At 50.0% G+C, this 25,171-nt stretch overlaps 1 protein-coding gene across 1 annotated transcript in view; it reads left to right on the plus strand.

Moving 5' to 3' along the window:
• The first annotated feature begins 20,641 nt into the window (after positions 1 to 20,641).
• Positions 20,642 to 25,171, plus strand: part of WWC3 (WWC family member 3) — a 117,441-nt gene continuing 112,911 nt past the window's right edge. The window contains exon 1 of the mRNA XM_043570794.1: positions 20,642 to 20,788. The gene's annotated coding sequence lies outside the window, so the exon portion shown is untranslated. The remainder of the gene's footprint in view (positions 20,789 to 25,171) is intronic.

Below are 25,171 nucleotides of genomic sequence, written 5' to 3' on the forward strand. Positions count from 1 at the left end.
CACTGTAAAGAACACTAGGAATTTATAAATTACATTCATGAGCATTCTTCCGTTTCTCCACGAGAGGGCGGCATAAGCACAGCAAATAGCAAAAATGCTTTCAAGGTATTTGGTCTGAAGTCGAACACTGCTGTTAATTGGTCAGTTTGGTTTTTTTCATATTTATTTATTCATTATTGAGAGAGAGAAAGAGAGGGAGCGCGCAGGGGAGAGTCAGAGAGAGACAGAGAGAGAGAATCCCAAGCAGGCTCCTCACTGTCAGCTCAGAGCCCGATTCGGGACTTGATCCCATGAACCGTGAGATCATGACCTGAGCTGAAATCAAGAGTTGGACCCTGAACCATCCAGGCTCCCCGAGCATGTGTCAGTTTTTAATAATATTATTATATATGATATCTTTATCACTATGCGAAGAACGCTTTGGGGTTTTAGAAATGCCTCTACACATTCAGGAGCATTCTTCCATTTCTCCACGAGAGGGCGGCATAAGCACAGCAAATAGCAAAAACGCGTTGAAAGTATTCAGTCTGAAATTGAATGCTGCTGTTAGTTCACCAGTTTTTTTTTTTTTATGTTTATTTGTTCATTTTTGAGAGAGAGAGAGAAAGAAAGCGGGAGAGAGAAGAGAGAGAGTTTCAAGCAAGCTCCTTGCTGTCAGCTCAGAGTGAGGTTCAGGGCTTGATCTCATGAACCGTGAGATCATGACCTGAGCCGAAATCAAGAGTCAGATGCGTAACCGACTCAGCCACCCAGGCGCCCCTGGTTATTTATTTTGACGTGTTACTTGCACAAGCAAATTGTTCATTAAATTGTTTATTTGCATGATAAAATGTGTAGTCATGGTAGAAATTGGTATACAGGAGAAAACACAAGTCACCTATGGTCACACTCCTCGTATGTAGCCAAAGTTGACAATCTGGCATTTATCTTCATGTTTATAGGTGCGTGGTGGAAAGAGGAAGCTACGGGTTTTTAAATAAAATGTGCCCACCCGTACAATTGTTTTGTAATCCGCCCTTTCGCACCAAATGTCTCTTGAGGATCTCCTTGTTTCCCTAAATTCTTTGACATGGTGGTTTTTAAAGGTGGCATGGTGTTCCAGCTGGTGGACACATTGTGCCTTGCTTAACTGACTTACCCTGGTCATTTAGGATCTTCTTTTTTTTTTTTTAACATTTATTTATTTATTTATTTAATTTTTTTTTTTAACATCTATTTATTTTTGAGACAGAGAGAGACAGAGCATGAATGGGGGAGGGTCAGAGAGAGAGAGGGAGACACAGAATCTGAAGCAGGCTCCAGGCTCTGAGCGGTCAGCACAGAGCCCAACGTGGGGCTTGAACTCACAGACCGCGAGATCATGACCTGAGCCGAAGTCGGACGCTTAACCGACTGAGCCACCCAGGCGCCCCAACATTTATTTATTTTTGAGACAGAGAGAGACAGAGGATGAGCAGGGGAGGGTCAGAGAGAGAGGGGAGACACAGAATCCAAAACAGGCTCCAGGCTCTGAGCTGTCAGCACAGAGCCCAACGCGGGGCTCAAACTCACGGGCTGCGAGATCATGACCTGAGCTGAAGTCGGACGCCCAACCGACTTAGCCACCCAGGAGCCCCTCATTTAGGCTGTTCTAACCATCTTTAAATTACAAAAGATTTCCCATGTACAAAATACACAAGGAAAAAGAATGGTCACCCAATCAATCACTGCTCAGATTTGATACATGTTAATTTTTGCCATCTCTGCTTCAGATATTTTTGAAAAGATTTTGGGGCGCCTGGGTGGCGCAGTCGGTTAAGCGTCCGACTTCAGCCAGGTCACGATCTCGCGGTCCGTGGGTTCGAGCCCCATGTCAGGCTCTGGGCTGATGGCTCAGAGCCTGGAGCCTGTTTCCGATTCTGTGTCTCCCTCTCTCTCTGCCCCTCCCCCGTTCATGCTCTGTCTCTCCCTGTCCCAAAAATAAATAAACGTTGAAAAAAAAATTAAAAAAAAAAAAGATTTTAAGTAATCTCTACACCCAGTGTGGGGCTCGAACTTAACAACCTTGAGATCAAGAGTCACACGCTCCACTGCCAGGTGCCCCTGCTTCAGATTTTTTTTTTAAATTTTTTAACTGTTTATTTATTTTTGAAGAAGAGACAGAGTTAGCAGGGGAGGAGTGGGGTGGAGGGGGGACACACAGAATCCGAAACAGGCTCCAGGCTCTGAGCTGTCAGCACAGAGCCCGATGCGGTGCTCAAACCCACGAGCCATGAGATCATGACCTGAGCCCAAGTCGGACACTTAACCAACTGAGCCACCCAGGCGCCCCCAGATATTTTTAAGAAAGAAAAGTTTATAGGTAGAGTTGAAGGTCCCTCTGGCCGGTTCATTTCTATCCTTCATCCCAACAGTCACCTCTAACATGAAGTTGATGTTTATTTTTCCTATCCTTGATCTCACACTTGAATTGCAAAAATATGTTCCATAAGCAACATAGTAGTGTTCTGAGTTTTAAAATTCTACACGTAAACGGAATCACGAGGGCATATCCTTTATTCACTTAATATTGTGATTTTGAGATTTACTCGAGTTGATATAGACCCAGGTAAGTTTAACTGCCCCAAGATATTATCATTTATACATAGAATTCATTAACACACTCCCCCATTGATAATCATGTAGGTTGGTTCTGACAATCACTGCTTTTTGTGATGGGGCAGGTGGACAGGAGTCTCTCTAGGGGTCAGCTCATACTGAGCTGAGTTTGGCATTCCAAGAAGGGCCGATTCAAAGGGGCGAGCCTCTTCAGCCCTACCGGGTCCTGCTGAGTCACACTGTCGAATGACTGTGGTTTCCAGGTCAGCCAGTCTTTTTTAATTATTATTCTTTTAAAGTTTATTTATTTATCTAAATAATCTCTACACCCACCGTGGGGCTTAGGCTCACAGCCACGAGATCAAACGTGGCTCCTCCAGCTGAGCCAGCCAAGTGCCCCCAGGTCAGCCAGCCTTGAAGGAGTGTCCCCTTTCCCCACCTCCACTGTGTGGTAGGACCCGTAGCTTTAAGCATCATGGAGATGAAGCGTTTATTCGTGGTCACCGGCCAGCAAGGTTTGTCTCTTGCGAATTCCCTACCCATGGCCTTTGCTAACTATGCACTTGAGTTATTCGTCTTTTTATTGCTGACTTGTATACGTTTTATACGTATTTCTGATTCACACCGGGTCTCTGCAAGACGCACGTGGCAACGCACAAGCCCAATAATTTAAGGAGGGCTCGATAAAGGTGAGGGGTAGGGCGGCCAGCAAGGTGGGCAACCTCAGGCCTGAAGTGGCCGATGTTCAACAACAGTTCTCCCCGGATTTCTGGGTGTTTCCACACGGTCCCGCTCTGCCGAGCAAAGGGCACTGACGAGCTTGTCCGGGGATGATTGGATAGCAGCCGGCCTTGAGAGCTGGACTCGATGGAGATGAGAACATCGAGAACATCGCCCTCCCGGGAGACATTCCAGGATCCTAAAGCCAGCTCCTGCCGGTCAGGGAGACCTTTGCTTACCTTCCCCTGTGGCCCCTGAGGGGGTTTGGTTTGCTTGCATTCCAGATAAGGTCATCTCTCCGGAGGGGAGGATGGGCAGGCCATTAGCAGGCCTGAGAGCAGCTGGCTTTCCTAACTCAGGGTCCCTGTCTTGTAGTGCGTCCCCCCCCCCCCCCCCACCGCGTGCAGGTGAGCGTCGCCCTGTGGGAACTGGGGAGCTGCTGCCGGCTCCAGAGAGCGTTCTGGCCGCTGCTTGTTGCTCAGCTAAATCCTGTGCCTCTGACCAGGGCTCCGGCGCTTCCCGGCCAGAGATGGTCACGAAACGGGGGCGGGCCGACTGGTTAGCCTGCGGGAGGGCACGGTCTCACACCGCAGCTTCCGACTCGCCGGCAACGAGCGGGGCCCGGGAAGGGCGGCCGGCCGGCTGGCCGCAGCCGCGCTAGACCGCGCGACTCAGCAGGAGCTGAGCTGGGCGGAGAGACGCGGCCAGCTTCCTCCGCGGGGGCGGAGCCAGGGCCAGACGCTCACACGCCGGCCGGCGGATCTCCCACGGAGGCTCCGCCCCCCCGGAAACCGGTGGGAACGGAGCGCCCGCTCCCAGGGCCCGCCTCCCGGGCGCCGCGTGGGGAAGGCTGGGAAAGGGACTGGCCCGGGAAAGGCGGAAAGGCGGCCGGCGCTGCCGAGGGTTTTGTGCTCGGCAGATGTTTTCCCTTGGACTGTGGCTTCCCTTTCCCTCCAGAAACGTGGTCCCCTTGCTACTGATACTTTGGGGATGTGTGCAGACTTGCTTTGCATACTTTTCCCAGGTCTGGATGTGTAAATGTTCCACGTGTGTATTGACTAATCGCTGTGTGCTGGTTCCTGCGTATGCCCCGTTAGCGCAGGATGAACAGCAACAATAATAGTAACCGACCGGAGCAGGGTGTAGCCGGGTTGGTTTAAAAAAAAAAAAAAAAAAAAGGTGGAACTATGCCGGTTGACTCTTGATTTCAGCTCAGGTGGTGATCTCACGGCTCGTGGGTTCCAGCCCTGCGTCGGGCTCTGTGCTGACAGCGTGGAGCCTACTTGGGATTTTCTCTCTCTCTGTCTCCAAATAAATAAATAAACTTTAAAAAAAAAATTTTTTTTTAAAGTGGAACTACAATCCTTGGCAATAACCACGTGCAGGAGGGCAGGCCTTTCTGTGAGTTAGAACGTTCTGGGCCGTAAGGGTCAGAAACCGTGGCTCAGCTGGATCAAACAGTAAGGAAAGTTAGAGCTCTTTTAGCAAGCCCAGATGTAGCTGTCTTCCAGGCTGGTTGAATCTTCAGCGTCACGATGTTACCGTGGACCTAGACTTTTCCATTTCTGTGCTATCGTTTCCATTAGTTTAATGAGCATGCTGGGAGCAAGACATTTGTAGCAGTTCCAGGAGCCTCGTCCAAACTTGACAGTGTCGAGAGGAAGAGATAAATAATATTGTCCTTGCCTTTGTCTTGAAAAGAGAGGAGACTTCTCCCGCAGCCCTCTTAGCCGACTGCCCGTCGCGTGGCTGGAGTTGGGTCACACTGGTTTTCCTGACGCCGTGACTAACAAGACAGAAGATAGTAAGTTACTCATGTTGAGCTGATTCTTAGAGCAGGAGAGGGACTTGGTTTTCCCTTCAAGAGACTTGCTGTGCAGGGCAGAGGTGGATAGCTGAACAATATTTGGATTCTCTCAGGAAGGAGAGTAGGCGGATGCTGGGTAGGCAACCCAAAGCCTTCACTACGGGTGACCAAACCCTCGAACTCCACAGTTCAACACCAAACGATCCAATTAAAATCTAGGCAAAAGACGTGAAGAGATATTTCACTGAAGAAGATACACAGACGGCAAACGGATGAAAAGGCGCTCAACGTCATTAGCCGTTTGGGAAATACAAATTAAAACCGCGATGAGGTATTATCGCACGCCTATCAGAAAGGCTAAAATGTAAAAACAACCACAGTAGTGACAACACCAAATGCTGGTGAGGCGTGGAGAAACCTGACCGTTCCGACGTTAGTAATAGGAATGTGAAATAGTGCAGCCACTGTAGAAAATACTTCGGCAGTTTCTTAGAAGCCTGAACATGGGCTTACCCTATAAAATTCTAATTTCGGTGTCAATAGAGGCAGTCTTACTGGTACACGCCCATAACCATTCGTTTACATATTGTGTAAATACGTTAGGCCGTGGCTGCTTTCACGCCACAACGGCGGAGACGAGTAGTTGTGACACAGACCTATGGCCTGCAATGACTAAAAGGTTTACAATCCGACCATTTCCAGAAGAGCTTTGCTGACCCTCGTTTTAGGCAAGATCAGCCCAAACACAGACACGCAACGATACCGTCACGGAGATCCAATGAACCACAACTACACGCAACAACGTGAGTGAATCCCACGGACGTACAGCTGACAACAAGAAGCCGGAAACAAAAAAAATACACAGAGTACGCATCCCAGTGGTAGCACATTTCAAAACAGGCCTGACCGTCCCCATGCTGATTGTAACCCCGAGGGACAGCCAGTTCAGCGCCCGGAAGGGGCCGGGACAGGGCATCTCGAGCGCTGATCTGGTGCCAGTTCAGCGGGTGAGTTCACTTCGTAAAAATTCACGGAGGCTTCCGCTTACAATCTGCACGCTTACTTGTGGGAAGCTATGCTTCGACGAAGACTGCGCAAGAAGACAAGGGATGCGGCACCACTGCTTGGCCACATCTGGGAACAGGTGGGCCCATCAGAGCAGGCCAGGATTTCTTCTGTATTTGCTCCCGTTCTGTTTCTCAGCTCGCCACCCGCCCCCCATCCCAGCTTTCACCGCTTCCTCACCGCGACCTTTCTAACCCTGCCCTAGCGGGAGGGGCTCCTCTTAATTTCGGCAGACCCACTCTGTGACGGGGAGGAGGTAGGTTGCCGGTATGCAGGTCTGCGTTCGTCAGAGCTATCTATCGCCACGTGACCGGTCACCTCCCAAATGAATGGCTTAAACGACAATATTTTGTTGTTTGCCCCTGATTCTGCACAGCTGGCCAAGTTGGAACGTTTAAGAAGCCTTGACGTACGTAGTTGGGCTCCTCAGTGCTCCTTGCCGCATAGCCATCTTGAGCCGCCTTATAGCATAGCGGCCTCAGAGTAATCTGATTCCTCACGTGGTGGCTAACTTCCAAGAGCAAGAAAGTGAAAGGGCCCATTCTCCTAAGCGTGGGAATGGACGCCTCAGAACATCACTTCCACCCAGTTTTGCAGGGCAACGTAAGTCACGGAGAGGAGAAACAGACTCCCCCTCCTGATACAAGGAACAGAAATGCATGTGTGACCTTCTTTAATCCACCCAGAACTTTATCTAGGATGATAGGGCTGGAGCTTAGCATGCTTCCTGGAGCTCGAGGGTGCTAGGGCTCCAATGATTACAGCAAAAGCCCGGGTCCATCCCCCAGGGGACTTCCGCAGAGACGTTATGTTCCAACCACCCAAGCGCCACTTGCATTAACTCAACAACAAACACACACATAATTGAATAATTTATAGAGAACCTTTGCGGAATAAATTGAATGGGAACTCGGTGGCTTTTCATTTCAAACAAATGGTACTGTGTACTCTGTTGAGCGTGAAACTCAAGCAACCCAACATCACTGAATTACCTGAATTTCTTGTCTAGACCAATGCTTCCCAAATTGTAATGTGCATGGGGATCACCTGGGGATCTTGGTTGTTTTTTTTCCCCAAGTTTATTTACGTATTTTGGGGGGAGGAGAGAGAGCGTGTGCGAGCGTGGGGAAGGGACAGAGAGAGACAGACTGTCCCAAGTGGGCTCTGTGCTGACAGTGTGCCGGGTTGAACTCACAAACCGTGAGATCACGACCCGAGCCGAAATCAAGAGTCAGACGCTTAACAAACCGAGCCACCCAGGCGCCCCAGGGATCTTGTTAAGAAGCAGATTCTGATGTCGCTTCACCAACTGAGCCACCCAGGCGCCCCAGGGATCTTGTTAAGAAGCGGCTTCTGATGTCGTAGGTCTGGAGTGGGGTCTGATGGCGTTGCTCTCAGTGTGGTTGGGCACAATCAGACCACAATGGAATTCAAACAGAGTTCGGGAACTTCCAAAGCACGTACTGGCTACAAACAGGGTCATTTGGATCCTCCATCAACACTCCCCTAGTTAAAGTAGTATAGAGTTAAGCTGATCCTTTGTAAGGAACATAAACCAGTTGGTTAGGGGTGAAATAATTTCTTCAGATGACAGTCGTTCAATCACACACACACAAATCTATAAATGAGAACATGACAAGGGCCGAAAATCAGATTCAGATTATGCAAAAGGACAGAAACACAAGCACCTCAGGAGGAATGCAACTTTAACCATATCAGACCTTATCAGCTCTAAGCAGGATCTGGAGAGCTAAGTAAGGTCCTGAGCTTGGGCGGAATTTATTCGGTAAACAGTATTGGTATTTGCTCATATCATTGCCATAGGCTCACAAAGATGTACTTGCGCTATTTGAAATGTAAGCACATTCATTTGTACATTGTACAGCTCTTCAGAAATGGTGATCAGAGCCCTCAAAAGTGGTGGGTGTGTGTGTGTGTGTGTGCGTGCGCGCGCGCGTGCGCGTGCATGCACAAAAAAAGATTTATTCAGTTTTACAGATTTGATAGCTTATTTAAGTTACAGGTTCAAATGCCTGGTTTGCCTGAACCTTTTAAGTTCAGCCTAGAAACCTCATTATCCTTTTTCTGAATTCATTTTTAAGTCTAGCCAATAATAGCGACCACTTTTAAGGGGCCTTCGGAAAATACTTGATTTTACTTGCAAACTTAGTTAATTAAACACTGTCACGAATTTTCAGGTACATTTAAAACTTAGTGTGGGGCACCTGGATGGCTCAGTCGGTGTGGGGTGGGACTCTTGATCTTGGGGGTGTGAGTCTGAACCCCACGTTGGGCCTAGAGATTACTTAAAAATAAAATCTTAAAAAAAAAAGAAGACAAAAAAATGTAGTGTTCTGTAGTTTCCTTTTTAATCACTTCAACTGTCTTAATTAACAAGCAAATACATTCCCAACTGTGCAAATAACTTTTGAGTCTAGCGAATTAAGCCTATAGTGAAACTTAAGTTTTCTTAAAATGTTCCAGTACCATATACAAAATTAGTTTTCAACTAAAATCAAGAGTTTAGATTAATTACCCAATGATGCATTTTACAGTCGTTTCCAATGCTCAGAAAGTCTCTGAAACTTGTCCAACTACATAAAATATCAAATAGGCATAGATTCCTTCCTCACCCCAATGATGAGTCCCGTATTTTTGACTCTCTTAAGTTTCTCCACTTTTCCTAAATTCTCGAACTCAGAGATTCGTCCCCATTACAGATGATAGTTACCACCCCAAGACTGAGCCCGCACACACAGCCAAGATTTGGGCTGGCCTCTGGCTAGATTCTTGTCAGTGACCCTAATGAGATACCTGAAGCCTGTTAATGATTGCTATGTCCACGATGCGATGCTGTATTTCTTGTGAGGTGGAATCAAGACCCTGACCCTTTGTTTCTTTGTTTGTTTGTTTAGATTTGTTTCCGTAAGATTTTATTTTGAAGGAATCCGTGCATCCAACATGGGGCTCGAAACTCACAACCCCGAGCTGGAGTCGCACGCTCTGTGGACTGAGCCAGCCAGGTGCCCCCCTGACCCTTAGTTTTAAGCCGTACACATTCTTGGATTTTCTGTGCACTCCTGGACACTTGTAGGACTGACAGCTGGATCCCCTGACCGGATTTCACATTTAGGCGGTTCTCACAATATGTACTTTTCTCTTTAGCCCCAAAGACCTTTGCACTTGAGGAATCCTAAGATATATAAATACCCTTTTATCTGCTAATAAGACCTTGGGAATCCGTGGAATCTTTGTAGAGGCTTTGATCAGATTGGCTTTGGATTTTAGGGCCCGGGTGCCTCTCTCCGCGATTTCAGCAGAACGCATACTTTTTTGAATATTTCAAATTACATTCAAGTTTTAATATTTCACATGGCTCTGTCTGGGCTGTGGTCACCAAAATTTGAGGTCCTTTTACTGGCAAGGTTTGATGCAGATGATCAGCAAGCTGCTTCTTTACTAATTCGACAAATGTTTACTGATCACCTGCTCTTTGTAGATATGCAATAGAAAACGTAGATACGCAAAATAGATACGCAATAGAAAACTTTTCCTTCTGTCGCTCTTGCCCCGAATTTCTCAACCTCAGTACTACAGTCCATGGCCTCTCCCCACTAGATTCCAATAGCACCCTCCCCCCCCACCCCCCCCCCCCGCCCCGGGTCTTTCTTAACAATCCAAAATGTCTCCAGATATTGTCAGATATCCCCGGGAAGTAAAATCACCCCCGTTGAGGTATGCAGGAACCATTATAGGGTATCTTGTTTTTGAACGAAAAAAGGTTAAGTGTTTGTCCATCTGAAATACCTGGTCCGAATCACGTCTGTGGTAGGCAGAATAATGGCCCCCCAAAGACGTCCGGACACATCCGAATCCCCCAAATCTACGTTTCTCTACGTGGCATACGGGACTTTGCAGATGTGGTTAAATGAAAGCATCTTGAGGTGGGAAGATTATTCTGGATTATGCAGGTGAACCCAATGTGATCACACGGGTCCTCATACGAAGGAAGCAGGAGGTCAGTGTCAGGGAAGGAGGCGTGAGATGTAAACTGAGGCTGGAGGAGGGACCCAATTGCTGGCAGGGGGATGAGCCAAAGACCGCAGGCAGCCTCTAGATGCTGGAAAAGGTAAGGGGACTGGACCTCCCCTAGCGCCTCCGGAAGGAACAAAGCCTTGCCGACACCTTAATTTTGGCACAATAGACCCATTTCAGAGTTCAGACCTCCAGAACTGTAAGATAATAAATTTCTATTCCCTCCGGTCACCATGTTTATAGTAACTTGTTACAGCAGGGAGACAAGATGAATACAATATTTAAATATTCAGATTCTATTGGCTCAGATGTGTTTATAAACTTCCCATGGAATGAAAGCGTTTTTTTGTTATTATGGAAATTTTAAGCATATGTAAGTGACAGCGAACAGCATAATGAACCTCCTTGACTCATCCCCGGCTTCAACAATTATCAACTCACGATGACCTTGTTTGAAACCCCCTCCCTCCTGCTCTCCGTCACCTGTATTTTTATTTTTTATTTTTATTTCTTAACGTTTACTTATTTTTGAGAGAGAGAGACAGAGCATGAGCAGGGGAGGGGCAGAGAGAGAGAGAGGGAGACTCAGAATCCGAAGCAGGCTCCAGGCTCCGAGCTGTCAGCACAGAGCCCGACGCGGGGCGCGAACCCACAAACTATGAGATCACGACCTGAGCCGAAGTCGGACGCTTCACCGCCTGGTGCCACCCAGGCGTCCCTGTATTATTTTTTAAACAAATCTTAGCTATGTCACACTTCCCGTGCATTTATACAATGTGTGGACTATTTAAACGGTAACTGAAATACCATTACCCAACCCAAATAAAAAAAAATAATTCTTTAATACCATCAACTATCAAGGAGCGTTCCCGTTTCCAGTTGCCCCACAAATATCACTCGTTGCTACATCACTTCAGTCTCTTTTTCACCTGCAGGCTCCCTTTCCATCTCTCTTTTGTCCCCCTTGAAATTTATTTCTTGAAGGAAAAAGGTCATTGGTCAGGTAGAGCTTCCTCAGCTGGGGTTTTGCTAATCTTCGCAGCCACTGAAGCTCGATGTCAGGATCCAGTCAATCCGTGGGGCGGGGGGGGAAGGGGGGGTTCAGTCACATTTCTGATTCCCTCACTGCCCCTTCGGGATCAGCTGAATGTTTCCACAAAGAGACCCTTCTCTCATCTACAGGTTGGATACCCCGTGGTCCAAGGTAGGTCCGAGCTCTGGGTAACACACGGCGGATGTGGGCGTTGCTGGTTTGCTTCCCGTCTGGACTGGGTGTCAGCCTTTACTGTTCATGGAATGTGGTCTTGGAATCAAGTGTGACATACCTGGGGCTCCTGGGTTTGGTGGGATTTCTGGGGGCTGTCAGGGTGGGTTTCCGTTTTCTGGGATTCCCTGGCATTACATGGGATTCTGTAGACGGAGGTCTACAGATTCCCGACAGATTTCCAGGCGTATTAGTTTCCTGGGGCCGCCGTCACAGAGTGCCGCAGACCGGAGGGCTGAAAACAACAGAAATTTCTTCTCTCGCTGTTCTGGAGGCTAGAAGTCTGAAAGCAAGGTGCCAGCGGGGTCACACTCCCTCCCTCCGAAGGCTCGAGGGGAGCGTCTGTTCCGTGTCTGTCTCTTAGCTTCCGGTGTTGCTGGCAATCTTTGGCTTTACAGGAACATCACTCCAATGTCTGCCTCCTTCATCACATGGCCTTCTCCCTGTGTGTCTGTGTCTTTTCTCTCCTCCAAGGACGCCAGTTACATGTGGTTGAGGGTTCACCCCACGCCAGGATGACCTCATCTTAATGTAACTGATTACAGCTGACCTTATTTCCAAATAAGGGCACGTTCACAGGTACCAGGCGCAGGACTTGAACACACCTTTTGGGGGACATAATTCAGCCCGCAACACCAGCGAACCCAGGGCGTAGGAGCAGTAGACGTTCTTCTTGCCAGCGATGTCACGGTAGACTCGGGGAGGGAGTCAGCTTGGCAGAGACGTCCTGCGGAACGAGTGGTTTGATCTGCAGGAACAGAGCCTCGCTCCCCAAAACGGTCTTCTGTGCTATCGCTGAAAACTGCCGTCCCTTCGGAATGTCCGAAGGACACAGCAACTAGAAGTCAAAGGTACGGACAGGGCCCTGTGCTCCAGAGGACTTGTGTGAGTGAGATTTAGTGCTCTACCATCACCCTCTCGAAATTCTTCACAGTTTTTGTAAACAAGGATCCGCCATGGTCTGAATGCTTGTGTGCTTTCCAAATTCGTGTGTTGGAATCCTAACCCCCCTGGGGGATGGTATTAGGAGGTGGGGTCTTTGGGAGGTGCGGAGGTCATGGTGATGGAGCCTCGTGAACGGGATCAATGTTCTTTTCTTTTCTTTTTATTAATTTTTAAAGTTGATTTACTTATTTTGAGAGAGAGGGAGAGGGCGTGCGCGTGAGCGAGGGAAGGAGGAGCAGAGAGAAGTGGAGAGACAGGATCCCAAGGGTGTTCCACGCTCAGCGTGGAGCCTGACCCGAGTCTCGATCCCGTGACCGTGGGATCATGACCTGAGCCGACATCAAGAGTTGGGCGCGCAACCGACTGAGCCACGCGGGTGCCCCATGGGGTCGATGTTCTTTTAAAAGAGACCTCCCAGTTCAGGGTGAGGGAAACAGGACGGCGGCGTCCAGGAACAGCTAGTAAATTGCTGTCATAGAATTCAGCCTTTCTAAAGGAAGGACCAGACCCCCCCACGCCCCCCTCCCCCCCACACACAGCAGACGTCCCCTAAACAAACTAGTCAAGGGCACTGGACCTATTGGAGAGAGTCTGGGACTTAGTGACTGAGGAATTGGGGTTCTGACCCTACTCCGGTAAGTTGTACACAGGTGTCCCGCTCTCAGAGGGTTGGTAAAGGTTAAACTATACATAACTGTATAATCCATATAACTATATAAAGGGCAGGCCATAATTTCGCTATCTCTTGGGTATAAAAAAGAAGTGTGTTCCACAGTGCCAAGCAGGGTGTGTGCTCAATAAACATTCTTTTTGGCCATTCATAAATAAATAAGAAAGAGACCTGCCGGCCTTTCCTCGACCCTTCTGCCATGGGAGGACACAAAGACCCGGAAGAAGACCCTCATTCAACCATGCTGGCACCCCGATCTTGGACGTCCCAGTCTCCAGAACTGTAAGAAATGAATTCCTGGTGTTTATAAACCACTCAGTCTGTGGCATTTTGTGAAAGCAGTGTGATCGGAGTAAGACAGGGCCCCACATTTCCATTGTGCACCGCAAAGCACAGACCACACATTATGTGGCCAGTTCTAGGTGGGGACGCCGACCGGGGGCGGGGGGGGGGGGTGGAGAGGCACAGGAAACAAACCAAAAATCAAATGTTGTTTACAGCATAGTCGGCTTGGGGCTGGCTTTTTGCCTCTTTCTTCTCCTGTGCCAGGTACGTCTGGCTGCACTTCACGGAGACACGGCCTGACCTTGCGTGACAAGCAAACCCGGCTTCTTAGCGGTGCTTGTTGTGCGGAGCGAGTGTGGACGTGGCTGTCACCATCCTCCGCTCAGTGACTGGAGTAGGGCTGGGCACCTCTTACGTGGTCAGTAAACCTCGACTGATTATGAAGCTAAGTAAGGAAAACGTGACCTAGATCCTCTTGGAATCAGCATTGTGAAATCTCTTCCCTCCCCCCGCCCCACCCCAGCACCATCCCCTTCTGTGTGTGGGACCTGGTGGGACCCACACGAATGGGTCTGGACTGGGCGTTACGGTGAGCTCCCCCGCGCTGCTGGTTTATGAACCTCTCTGTGAGTGGAAAGACTTATAGAAACACAGAACCACTGCTTATGGAGTCGAGACGTGTGATGGATAGTTTGTCTGTTGACGTGACCGGACCGTGAGGTGCCCAGATATTTGGTCACACGGCGTTCTGTGCCTGTGAGGTTGCTTCTGGATGAGCTGAAGGTGTCAATCAACAGGCCAGACCGGGGAAAGCGGATGTAGGTGGGTCCCATCCAATTCGTCGAGGGCCTGAACGAAACGGAAAGATGGACGCTCTGCCAGTAAGGGGGAACTCCTCCTGCCTGACGACTGAGCTGGGACATCACTTTTTCCTGCCGGCCTCCGCCTGGAACTGCACCATGGGCTCTCCTGGGTCTCCAGTTCACTGACTGCAGATCTTGGGACTTGTCAGCCTTCATAATCATGTGAACCAATTCCTTATAATGAATCTCTTTATTTATATTCTATCTATCTATCTATCTATCTATCTATCTCCTATTGGTTCTGTTTCTCTGAACTTCCATCTCAGGGCTGATGCTTTTTAGCAGCGGCCAGATCACATTGGATCAGTTACTTACATTCTCTGAGCCTTGGTTTCCCCACGATAAAGCCTAGGCGGTACAAATGTGATCATAAGTCACACATACACTATGGGGTTTCTCATGGGGGATGCATCGTTCTCTGGGAGGTGGGGCCACCCTGTGCACTGTGGGAGGGTCAGCAGCCTCCCTGGCTCCTACTCACTGGATGCCAGTAGGGGCCCTTCTTCCAAAAACGTCCCCAGACACTGCCGCATGTCCCCTGGGGGCCACGGCCGGCCCTGGTTGAGAATCACTGATGTATGACAGGCGTCCTGTGGTTTTGCTCCAGGATCTAGCCAGGTTAACTGTGTTCCAAAGCTGTTCCATTCATGCGAGGAAAGAGACTAAGTTGTAACACCAGTATTGGCAAGTGGAAAAAAAAATGGTTCATGACCCAGAGGCTGCTCCTCTCTGTGTTGCATAAACCCTCCTTCTTGTTTCCGTAAGCTGGAGACTTCCAAGCGGCTCTGCTTGGCTCATAAGGCAGAGGTCTGCAGTTTAAGAATCTGTTTTTCCAAAGACACAGGGGACCAGAGTCCTAATCTTGAACCAGAGAATCCAGCCAGGAGGAAGCATCTCGTAGTATGCTGGCTCATGGCAACTGTGTCTTCCTAAAATCATGGTTTGCCTGGGATACATTTTCAGTTGGCTCGTTAGCATTTTGTTGAACAGAACCCACGGGTTGGGAAGGAAAAGAAGTAAAAATGTAGCCCTGGGAGGGGAGACTTGGAGAGGAAGGAAGTGGGTGGTTCCGAGTGTTCTAAGTTTGGGAGAGAAATTGGTCTAACATTTTTTTTAATCTGAATTTTAATAAGCCAGGTACAAATGGAGTCCTACAACATGACAGCCATGACCACTTCCAAGAACACCGCTTTGTGCTGAGACGCCGAATGATGCAGAGCAGAATGATGCACTAAAAACGACCAAATACGGACCTCCTGTCTTATCCACACAGCTGACTTTTCCAGAACACCCTGCATGGCTTTCGAGTGGAAGATCAGGAAATGAGACAAATCTTAATCTCAAAACTGGATGGGGGCGCTCGGTCGGTTAAGTGGGTGACTCTCGGTTTCCGCTCAGGTCACGATCTCGCGGTTTGGTGAGTTTCAGCCCCGCGTCAGGCTCCACGCGCCGGTGGAGGCCGACCGTGCGGAGCCTGCTTGGGATTCCCTTCCTCTCCCTGTCTTTCTGCCCCTCCCCCACTTGCACTGTCTCGGTCGCTCTTAAAATAAATAAACAAACTTAAAAAAAAAAAAAAAGAACTGGATGCGTCTACACGTTTGGGAACAGCGCTGCCAGTCTCTCCGTCCACACTCAGAATCTAAACAGCAGCCTTTCTGATCACGAGTCAAATAAGCGTCTAAAGCTAAAGGCATCAAGCCACAAAATAAAATATCAGGGAATAACCCCACCCTGTCCCCATTCCAGTCCGTGAGCCTGCCTAGGGGTCCCGCGTGGGGGACCTTGGCATTTTTCTCTTCTTTTGCAGGCCCCAAACCAGCGAGACGGGAATTAGCAAGCACTACATGTGATCTCCTCCACAGCCTGTTGGATTTGCATTATTTAAATGTATGGGAAGTGCCCGTAATTGAGTAATTATTCTAGCATTTAAAGAATGCCAAACAATGAGCCATTTCTTCTTCAGACCCGATCCGGCCCACTTCCGGTTTCCTCCCCGCACAATGTGCAGAATTAGCCAATGTGTCATTTCCTAGAACACTTGATTGTTTATACAAGTAAGCAAGACTCCTTTGGCAGTATTTATTTCTCTCATTTTAGGCACGATGATTGTGGCCTTCGTGGTACTCCCTTCTCTAGAAGCTTCTCAAGTGTTGAATGTGTACAGATGCGATTTGGTACCTTTTTTTTTTTTTGTACCTTCTTTTTTTAAAATAAAGATTATCCTCTGGGAAGAGGGGCGGGGAGCGAAGGCGGAATCCCACTGAAAGAGCAAAACTCTTCCAACTCTGCGTTTGCTTCTCTGGCGTGCAAAGAGTCTGTCGGTTTGACTCCTTACCAAGCATTTTAAAGAAAATATTCTGCGAGCTATACTTGAGTGCATTTTAGCAGTTTCAGAAAAGGGATTTCCCACAAGGTCGGAAAGGAGGAGAACAAGTATTCGCCACCTCAGTGACCCAGAGCCTAAGTGGATTTTTCCTGAGCTGTTTTTCCATCAGAAATCTCGGTGAGAGGCTAGGTCACTATGATGTTTGCACTTTTGTTGTGGGCAAGGCTGTGGTTTTAATATAGAGGCAATTAGGGGCGCCTGGGTGGCTCGGTCGGTTAAGCGCCCGACTTCGGCTCAGGTCACGATCTCACGGTTCGTGGGTTCGAGCCCCGCGTCGGGCTCTGTGCGGACGGCTCGGAGCCTGGAGCCTGCCTTCGATTCTGTGTCTCCCTCTTTCTGCCCCTCCCCTTACTCGTGCTCTCTCTCTCTCTCTCTCTCTCAAAATAAATGAACTTAAAAAGAATTCTTATAGAGGCAATAAAGAATGCATGACTGTGCCTTCAGCTCAGACCAAAGCCTTCTTTCACTGCAGTGTTCGATGTGTGCCTGTGTTTTTAGTGCAACATGGAAAACCTGGCCTATAAGGAAGACAGGCCTTATTCTCCCTAACGGTCCACACCCGCACACCATACTTCCCAGTTCGTGGCACTGCTGGGGAGTCAGGAGTCCCTTCCTCGGCCACCGACTTCTCTTCTACCCCAGCTCCCTATACAGGTCTTCGGGGAGGGCCAGAGGCTGGCTAGGGCAAACATCACAAGTCAAAAAGTATGAATGGTGCCGTAAACAGGCCCCGGGAACCCCGAGTTCTGGCCTCTCCCCTTAGCTCATTTAGGAAGAAGTGCAGCAGGTCCGCCGACCTTCTCTGGGTCGGAGAGGTGCAGGGGCCACGAGTGGGCGTGTGGATAAGGCTTCTCCAGTGAGGGCCTCTGTCTTAACTGGCTGTGTCACCCTTTTTCTGAATTCCCCTCTCGTGACACGCACATGAAATCAGGGATACCTGTAGATGTCGTCATGACGGCCAAACGATTTGTTTGCCAAATTCTTGGAAGAGAGCAAGCGCCCCAGACTCTCTTAGGTCAGGCTCCGGGAAGGGCGCCTGAGGTGGGGGTTCTCATGTGAGTGATTGATGGGGGGGGGCGCGCTGACTGCAGGGGGTTTGGGAGGTGGGCCGGGGCAGGGGGCAGCCCAGGGGGAGCTCTGGAGTGCGGTGCCCTGGTGTTTGCCCCAGCAGGGCAAGAGGCAGGGCTGTCACATAGCAGACTCAGTCCCCGGGGGGGGGGGGGGGCACAAGCTCTCAGACGCAAGGGCAATCCTCCGAGAAGGGTGTGTGCCAGGGGCCACGGAGATCTGGGTGGGATGCGGCATCTGCTATGCAAATCGACAAGTACTTGGGGCCAGCGGCTCCACATGCCGAGGGGACAGGGCCCAGAACTTGGGAACCTGAAGACCTGAGCCTCACTTTCCTCATCTGAGGCGTCTTCCTTTTAGTCTCGCGGGCCTCCCTGCATCCTCAATTTGAGGTTGGCACCTGGGCTTCCTTTGTAGACAAGTCACAATCGGTCACTGCCTGTTTCTTTGTTTCATCCCCAACTTGTGGTGTGGGGCGTGCACAGACTCTGTCTTGCTCTCTGCAGCATCCCGGCACCCAGCACGATGCCTGCACACAGTAGGTCTGCAGCACAGTCCGATTGGGTACTTGGGAGCTCCCATGCTCAGCGAAAGGCCCGTCCACTCTTGCCTCTTAGCTCCCAACTGGATGTAGCCTCCCTCACCCCTATTCTACGGATACTTTCTCTTCTTGCCTTTCCTCGGATGAGTCCTTCGATGTGCGGGTGTTCTCTCTCTGTAGACGCTGGCTTCACTCTAACACACCCCAGCCCCATTCGGGGCAGTTTCTAGCGACAGTACCCAGATTCACGAAATTCTGGAAGGACTCCGTGCCCGGGAGGGCGGGGACGCAGCTTCAGCCCTGCCACGTTGGGAGGCAAAGTGACTGCGTGCGCGGTGGGCGGGATGAGAGAGAAAAGGCTGTGGCAGCCCCCTTGGCAATAACGCATGCCAACCAGAAGGGAAGGTGTCAGAGCAAAAGCGCTTGGGCATCCCCTGGAAAGCGCAAGATCAGAAAGTATTTGCTTTTTTTGCTACTCTCCCTACCCTTCCCTTGGACATTTAATAAGCATCCATGTTTACAAGGACTCGAGCGGTGTTATTTCCGGCACATACGTTTTGGGTGGGGGCGGATACTTGGGGAGCAAGGAAGTTTCCGTGTTGTGGTGGGAAGACTGGAGGAAAGACCTTCCTCAGCGATGTCCCAGTTAGCAGTCTCCACGCCTTCACCGTCGTTAAAAACAACTTTCTCCCTTATGAAAGTAGTATTACCATTTTACAAACAATGTGGAGGGTAAATAATTTTTAAGCAACCATCTCACCGAAGGAATGCAAACTACCTGTGAGCATGTTTCCTCTAGTCGCTTCTCCCGTGTGCCCAGATTTGGATCTCTGTTTTGACTTTTTACTAGATATTTTTATATCACTCTAAGAGTGTTTTAACCCCTCCCCCCCCATACTTTCCTGCATTTCCTGGCATTAAATCTTGTGGCCAGGGAACTGGAGTACTGAGTAGCCGGGGCATTTGGTGCAAGAGACAGGCCCAAAGTTGGACTTCAGTTTCCCCAGCTTGAGATGCGAGTGGAACATAAACTGCCATCGAGGTTTCTAGTTTTAGGAATTGACCTGGCTTCCTCCCCAGCAGTGGCCTACTTGGGTCTCTGTTCAAACTAGCAGATCCTTCAGGCTGGACGATGGAAGAGCTCAAAGCAGGTCAGGAGGCCAGGCCCGGAGTGGGGACTCCGGATCAGTCCTTCTGGGGCTCTCCTGGCAGGGATCCATAATGCATAAGTGGCCACCTGCCCAGCTCCCTGCTCCCAGGTGTGTCCTCCCAGCTCGACCCAGGACGGCTGGCCGCGGCTTCCTCCTCCAGCTCCCCAGCTCCCTCGGCCTCCCCTCCGGGGCATTTCCCGCCCTCGCGGGACCGTCTTGGGCACTCGGGAGACCCAAGGCGCTGTCCTCCCCCACCCCAAGTCGGCAGAGGGGAGGCCAGACTTCCAAGTCCCGGGAGTGGGTAGTGAGGTGACCGCCCTCTCCCCCGGGAATTGTGTGGGTCCCAGGAGTCAGCCCCGGGGCGAGCCGCGCCTGCAGCTCGGGTGGGGTGCCGTCCTCCCGGCCCTCTTTCCTCTCCGCGGTGGCCCGGGGGCGGGCGGACGCGGCGGCGCCCATCCTGGCCCCCGCGCGGTTTCCCGGCGGGGCCGGAGGAGGGAGGTGATGGAGTGGGAAGAGGGAGGAGCGCGCGGAGCCCGAGGGGAAGGAGAAGGAGGAGCAGCGGCGGAGGGGAGAAGGCGCCTCCGGCGGGGGAGCCGGAGGAGCGGCAGCGGACGGGGGCGGGGGCTCGGGGGTAGAGGAGCGGGTAGCCGAGGAGCCCCGGGGAGCTCGGAGGCGGAGCAGCGGAGGGAGACTGGGGGACTAGCAGCGGCCGCGGGCGGGGCCGTCGAAGCGGCCCGGGCAGAGGGGGGCGGAGCAGTGGGAGGGGCGGGGCCTACGCAGCCCCGCCCCCCTCCCGACCGGGCCGCGCCGAGGAACGAAGATGGCCGGGCGCGCCGCGGGAACCGAGGGGCCGCCGGCAGCAGCGGTGGCGGCGGTGGCGGCGCCGGGGCTGTGACTCTACGCGTGGCGGCGATCCGAGCGATCCGGGCGGGCGGGCGGACGGCGGCGCGCAGGGCCAAGAGGGCAGCGGGCGGGCGCCGGTGCGCGGGCGCCGGGCGGAGGATGCACCGGGTGCGGCGGGCGGCTCCCCGCGGCCGCCCCCGCGCCCCGGGCGCCGGGCCTTAGTGCTGGCTGAGGAGGCGGCGCGCGCGGGGCGGCCGGGCGGCGGCGGCGGGGCCCGTGCCGTCATGCCGTGGCTGAGCGGCGGCCGGCGGCGGCGGCGGGGAGAGCCGCGGGAGGCTCCGCGGGAGCCGCAGCCGCCCGCGCAGCCCGCTCGGGAGCCGCCGCCGCCCGCGCCCCCTGCCGCGGCCCCCGCGCCCTCCGCGCCCTCCGCGCCGCCGCCGCCGCGGGCCCGGGAGAGCGCCGAGCTGCCGCTGCCCGCCGGCTGGGAGGAGGCGCGCGACTACGACGGCCGCGTCTTCTACATCGACCACAACACGCGCCAGACGTCGTGGATCGACCCGCGCGACCGGTAAGGGCGGGGGTGCGGGCCGGGATCCGGACGCTCCATCCCTTGGGTTCGGGGAGGGGATCGAGGACGCCGGGAGGCCTCCGGATCTGGACGAAGATCGCGCGTCCTCGGGGGTCCGGGCGTTGATTCGGGCCCTCCACGCCCCCACCCCGGGGCCTTGGACGAGGATCGAGGCGCCCCCTCTCCCGGCCTCGAGCCCCCGGAGTGCGGAGCCCCGGCCGCCTCCCGGCCCCCGCTGCGGGGCCGACACAGTGACTTGGTTCCCTCACGTCACCCGCTGACCGGCGCCTGGAAGCTGGGCGCCTGGAATTTCCTCTCCCGGGGCTGACGGATGGCCCTCTTTTCCTTTTTCCGCCGCGGCCTCGCCCATCCCTGCCGGGCCTCAGCGGCCCACCGCCCCCGGCCCCGCGGTGGCCAGATGAGCTGTCATCTTGGAGCCGAAACGTGCGCTCCAGCTTCGTGGTGTGGGTTCCTTGTCTGGCGGGCTCAGCGTACTTTCCATCCAGAAACTGGTGCCAGACGGGCCACTTCAGGGATTCCCAGTTCTTTTGCAGTTGGGAGAGCCCGCTCCCAAACTATGATGGTTGCTCTTTAGCGCCTTAAAAATTGAGGTAAAATTCTGATGGAAAGAGCCTTGCCTACTGCAGGCAGAATGGAATATGATTAGACCCATATGCTTTTGGGGTAAACGAAAAACAAGAGCTGAACTTCAGGTTTCCTTTTTGTGCAAGATGTGAACAGGGCACCAAGTTGTCGTCTTATTCGTGTAAATAAATCCCATGGAGGAGAAAAAAAGGATTCTTCTGAAAGCACTACCATATTGCATTTAATTAAGTTCATGTAATGACGCTTTTCCTTAACTTTCTGTTTGATTGCTGGTTTCAATGGCTCCGCTGCTTTTGGAGAGATGCAGTGTGTGTGTGTGTGTGTGTGTGTGTGTGTGTGTGTGTGTGTGTGTGTGGAATTGGGGATTCTGTTGAAACCGAGTATTTCTGGTGGTTACCTGATATCTTCCTGGGTGCCAGAAAGGCAATAGTGCTGGCTCCCCAGTGATTTCAAGACTTGAGAAGGTTCAGTTTGGTGACATTGGTCCTGCTTTCCCCTCACCTGCACAGGAAAGGCAGTGTTGCATGGCACTGGCATTTGAAAATAAACTTTGGAGGAGGGAAGCTGCTGCATTATTGTTTGAAGATCTCTGTGGGTTCAGATAGGGAAAAACAAAGCCAAAGGATCGTGCTTCCCTAACATTTTCCCTGAACACAGCAAACTTCTGGACTCAGAAACTTAGATCAATCTTAGCACAGTTTTATGGGTTAAAAAGATGCTTGGTTATTTTGAAAATCAGGTGAGATCATATAATAATTTTAACCAAAGGCTAGAGCCACAGCTGTTTGATCAAGCCTTGGATGGTTCTGGAATTGGTAGAACCGCTTGGAGTGTAACGCCCTTTTATGCTGTATGTCTGTTAAAAACCCAAACAACTGGAAAATGAACCAATTAAAAACACCGTTTGGCTTAGAAAAGGCTAAGGCTCATTTTATGAGGGTAATATAAAACAGTTGTGGTTACGTCGGAGTGGGGATTCAAGATGAAAAATATAAATGTGAAACTTTCCATTTTAATGGTATGACCCAGGGCATAGGTGAGCAGACCCAATGGAAGTCAGCTTGTAGAATCTTCCTTTCTGTGTGCTTCATACACATTTCGTATGTTCTTTTTTCCAGAAATCTGTTTGCGCGAACTGAATGACATTTTCCCCCTTTTCAGACATTGCTTATGTTATAGATTTTTTAGAAGTCCCCGTTTCTAATGCTTAAAAGTGTCGATTGAGTGAACAAAAGTGCATATTTTACATTTTTTGTAAAGTAAAAACATGTGTATACTTTTATGAGACATTGTTTTTATAGTGAGTGAAATTCAGCAGGGGACAGCTTGCACTTCAGCTCCCATAATACCTTGCCCGAAATATGTATGGAATGTTCAGCAAGCCACAAACATTTAAGTGGAGTCTACCGAAGGGTGTAAATGGGGTATGGTGTAATAGCCATTCTTTTTCCTCTTTCAAAACAGAACCCTGCTGATTTTTATGGGTGACTGATTATCCTTTAAGGTTGTAATTGATTTTTATCATATGGAAAAAAACGGTTTGTCGGAGCACATTTTCTCCATGTGCGTCTGACAGTTGAAACCCTTTTTGAGTTGTGTTTGAGCCACACAACTGGAAGACGCTGTTCAAGGACTTTCTCCAAACAGCTTCCAAATACAGGACCGACAGAGTGGCAGATACACAAATAGGTTTTTAAAGAAAACGAGATTATGAAGGAATACGTGAATGTGGTAGGTTAGGCGAAAATTGTTGCTGACTTAAAACATGATTTCATATACGATTTAGTAAAAGCCATAATAGCATAAAATATGCTGCTGTAAGCAAAATAACTGAGGACCGAGGGTTGTAAATAATCTCTTCTAGGGTTTTAGAGTAATTCCATTCACTGTTGTGTTTAACAACATTTGATATTGCCACGGCTCGGGGTGTGTTGGTGAATTACTGTAGGTATCGTTTCTTTTTGGAGTCACAACCAAGAGGTTGCAAGCCCAAGGAAACAGTCTTTACAGATGTGGCTACAGATTAGTATAAAAAATTTCAGTATTTCCAAAATGCAGTTTTTTTAGTTTGATTTTGAATCCCCACCCCCACCCCCCCACCTCAGGTTTAAAAATTACCATCTCTGCAGATCAGTACTGTGTGTATAATGTTCATACATTTATACATATTACATATGTATACATATGTATACAGTTACTACATATACAGTTATTACATATACATATACGTGTATACATGTGTATACATGTGTACATATACAGTTATTACATATAATGTTCATACATTTCCTTTAACAAAGGATTTTATCCTTTAACAAAGGGTTTTGCATTAAAAAATATAAAGTGAATTCATCATTTCTATGGCTCGTAGCTCCCGTGGATGAGCCTTGTGTGGTTTACATTAGTTGCACATATGCATCCTATGTATATTAACTCAGAGTTCAATGACTGCTCTATAAAAACGTATTTGCTGTTGAGGCAGAAAATTTGGGAAGAACATTTTTGCCTCCTTTGAAAACCTTGAGTGCTTTTGACAGCTGTGTATATGTGTGCTTCCTGTGGGGTTGTGTCGATATCATCCTATAGGTGGACTGAGTGATCGAAACTTCACATTCTGTTTCTTGTAGCTCAGTTGAGATTGTGCAACACTGGAATACCAACTTTGGGCAGCTTAAGAATGGTGCACCAGATCACACTTGAGGTTGAACAGAATGTAAATAATCCCGACGATGGTGGAAGACCCAGACGATATCATGACATAAGCTTTTAGGGACCCATTTGTTCACGAGATGGGATTTGACCTGCTCCAACTGGAGACATTCTGTGGTATATTAAAATTCCTTTGAACAGGCTCTTGCTTTATGGAGAAAACAACCCATGGTTTGGGAATTTGCCAGGTTTGGAGCCCCATATGACAGAGCCAGGTGACATCATGACCCCCTTCTTAGAACTTTTATTCAGTATTCATTAATGGGTGGTTTACCATATTTACTCCACAGAATCTGTTTCTGGGTTATATAAACTTTCTGATAAATAAGCAATGATTTCTCCATTTTTCATTTTTTTTGAAGAATAGGTACTGTTTGTATGGACATGGGGGAGCATCTTGCTTTTAAGGCCATAAGGGGTGGACTCCTGGAAGAATCAATAGTCATTTCTTGGTCTATTCTTGGCTTAGTATCGTTCTTTCTTTTTCTTTCCTTCCTTCCTTCCTTTTTCATTTTTTTTTTTTTTTTTTTTTTTTAAGAAAAGTGAATGGAAAAGTCATTTCTGAAAATAGATCCCGGATGTTTGGAACTCTCGAAGTTTCCTCTTCTCCCTTTTCACTCTGATTCTGAAAGTGGAAATAATGTTTCACCTTCGGTAGTAGGTTCTGCTTCAGGAGCCCATGGGTCAAGTGATGTGTTAAAAGTCACCCGGCGAGCCTGGTGAGTTTCTTCTGGTCCAGGTCCCTTTGCTACTGCTGGTTGCCTTTCTGACACGTTCAGCAAAATTAAGCAGAGTTAAATGCTACTGAATTCAGTTATTCCCATTTAAATCCAGTAAAATGTAGAAGTATTTACAGAGATTCTTGGGAAGCTGGATGGGGAGACCCGGGTTTTCTGGGGGATGGGAGCCAGACATATACAATGAAGACAGTGGTCACCAAGCACCATTGTCAGGTGGTGATGGCTTCTGAGAAAAGGACGGAGGGCTCATTTGAGCCTGCGGGGTCTTTACCTTCTTCCATTGATTTCCTAGGTTGAGGGTTTCTTGCGTGCTCTCTTGGAGCTGGGG

Source organism: Prionailurus bengalensis, chromosome X (assembly GCF_016509475.1).
Source record: "Prionailurus bengalensis isolate Pbe53 chromosome X, Fcat_Pben_1.1_paternal_pri, whole genome shotgun sequence".
Classification (NCBI taxonomy): Eukaryota; Metazoa; Chordata; class Mammalia; order Carnivora; family Felidae; genus Prionailurus; species Prionailurus bengalensis.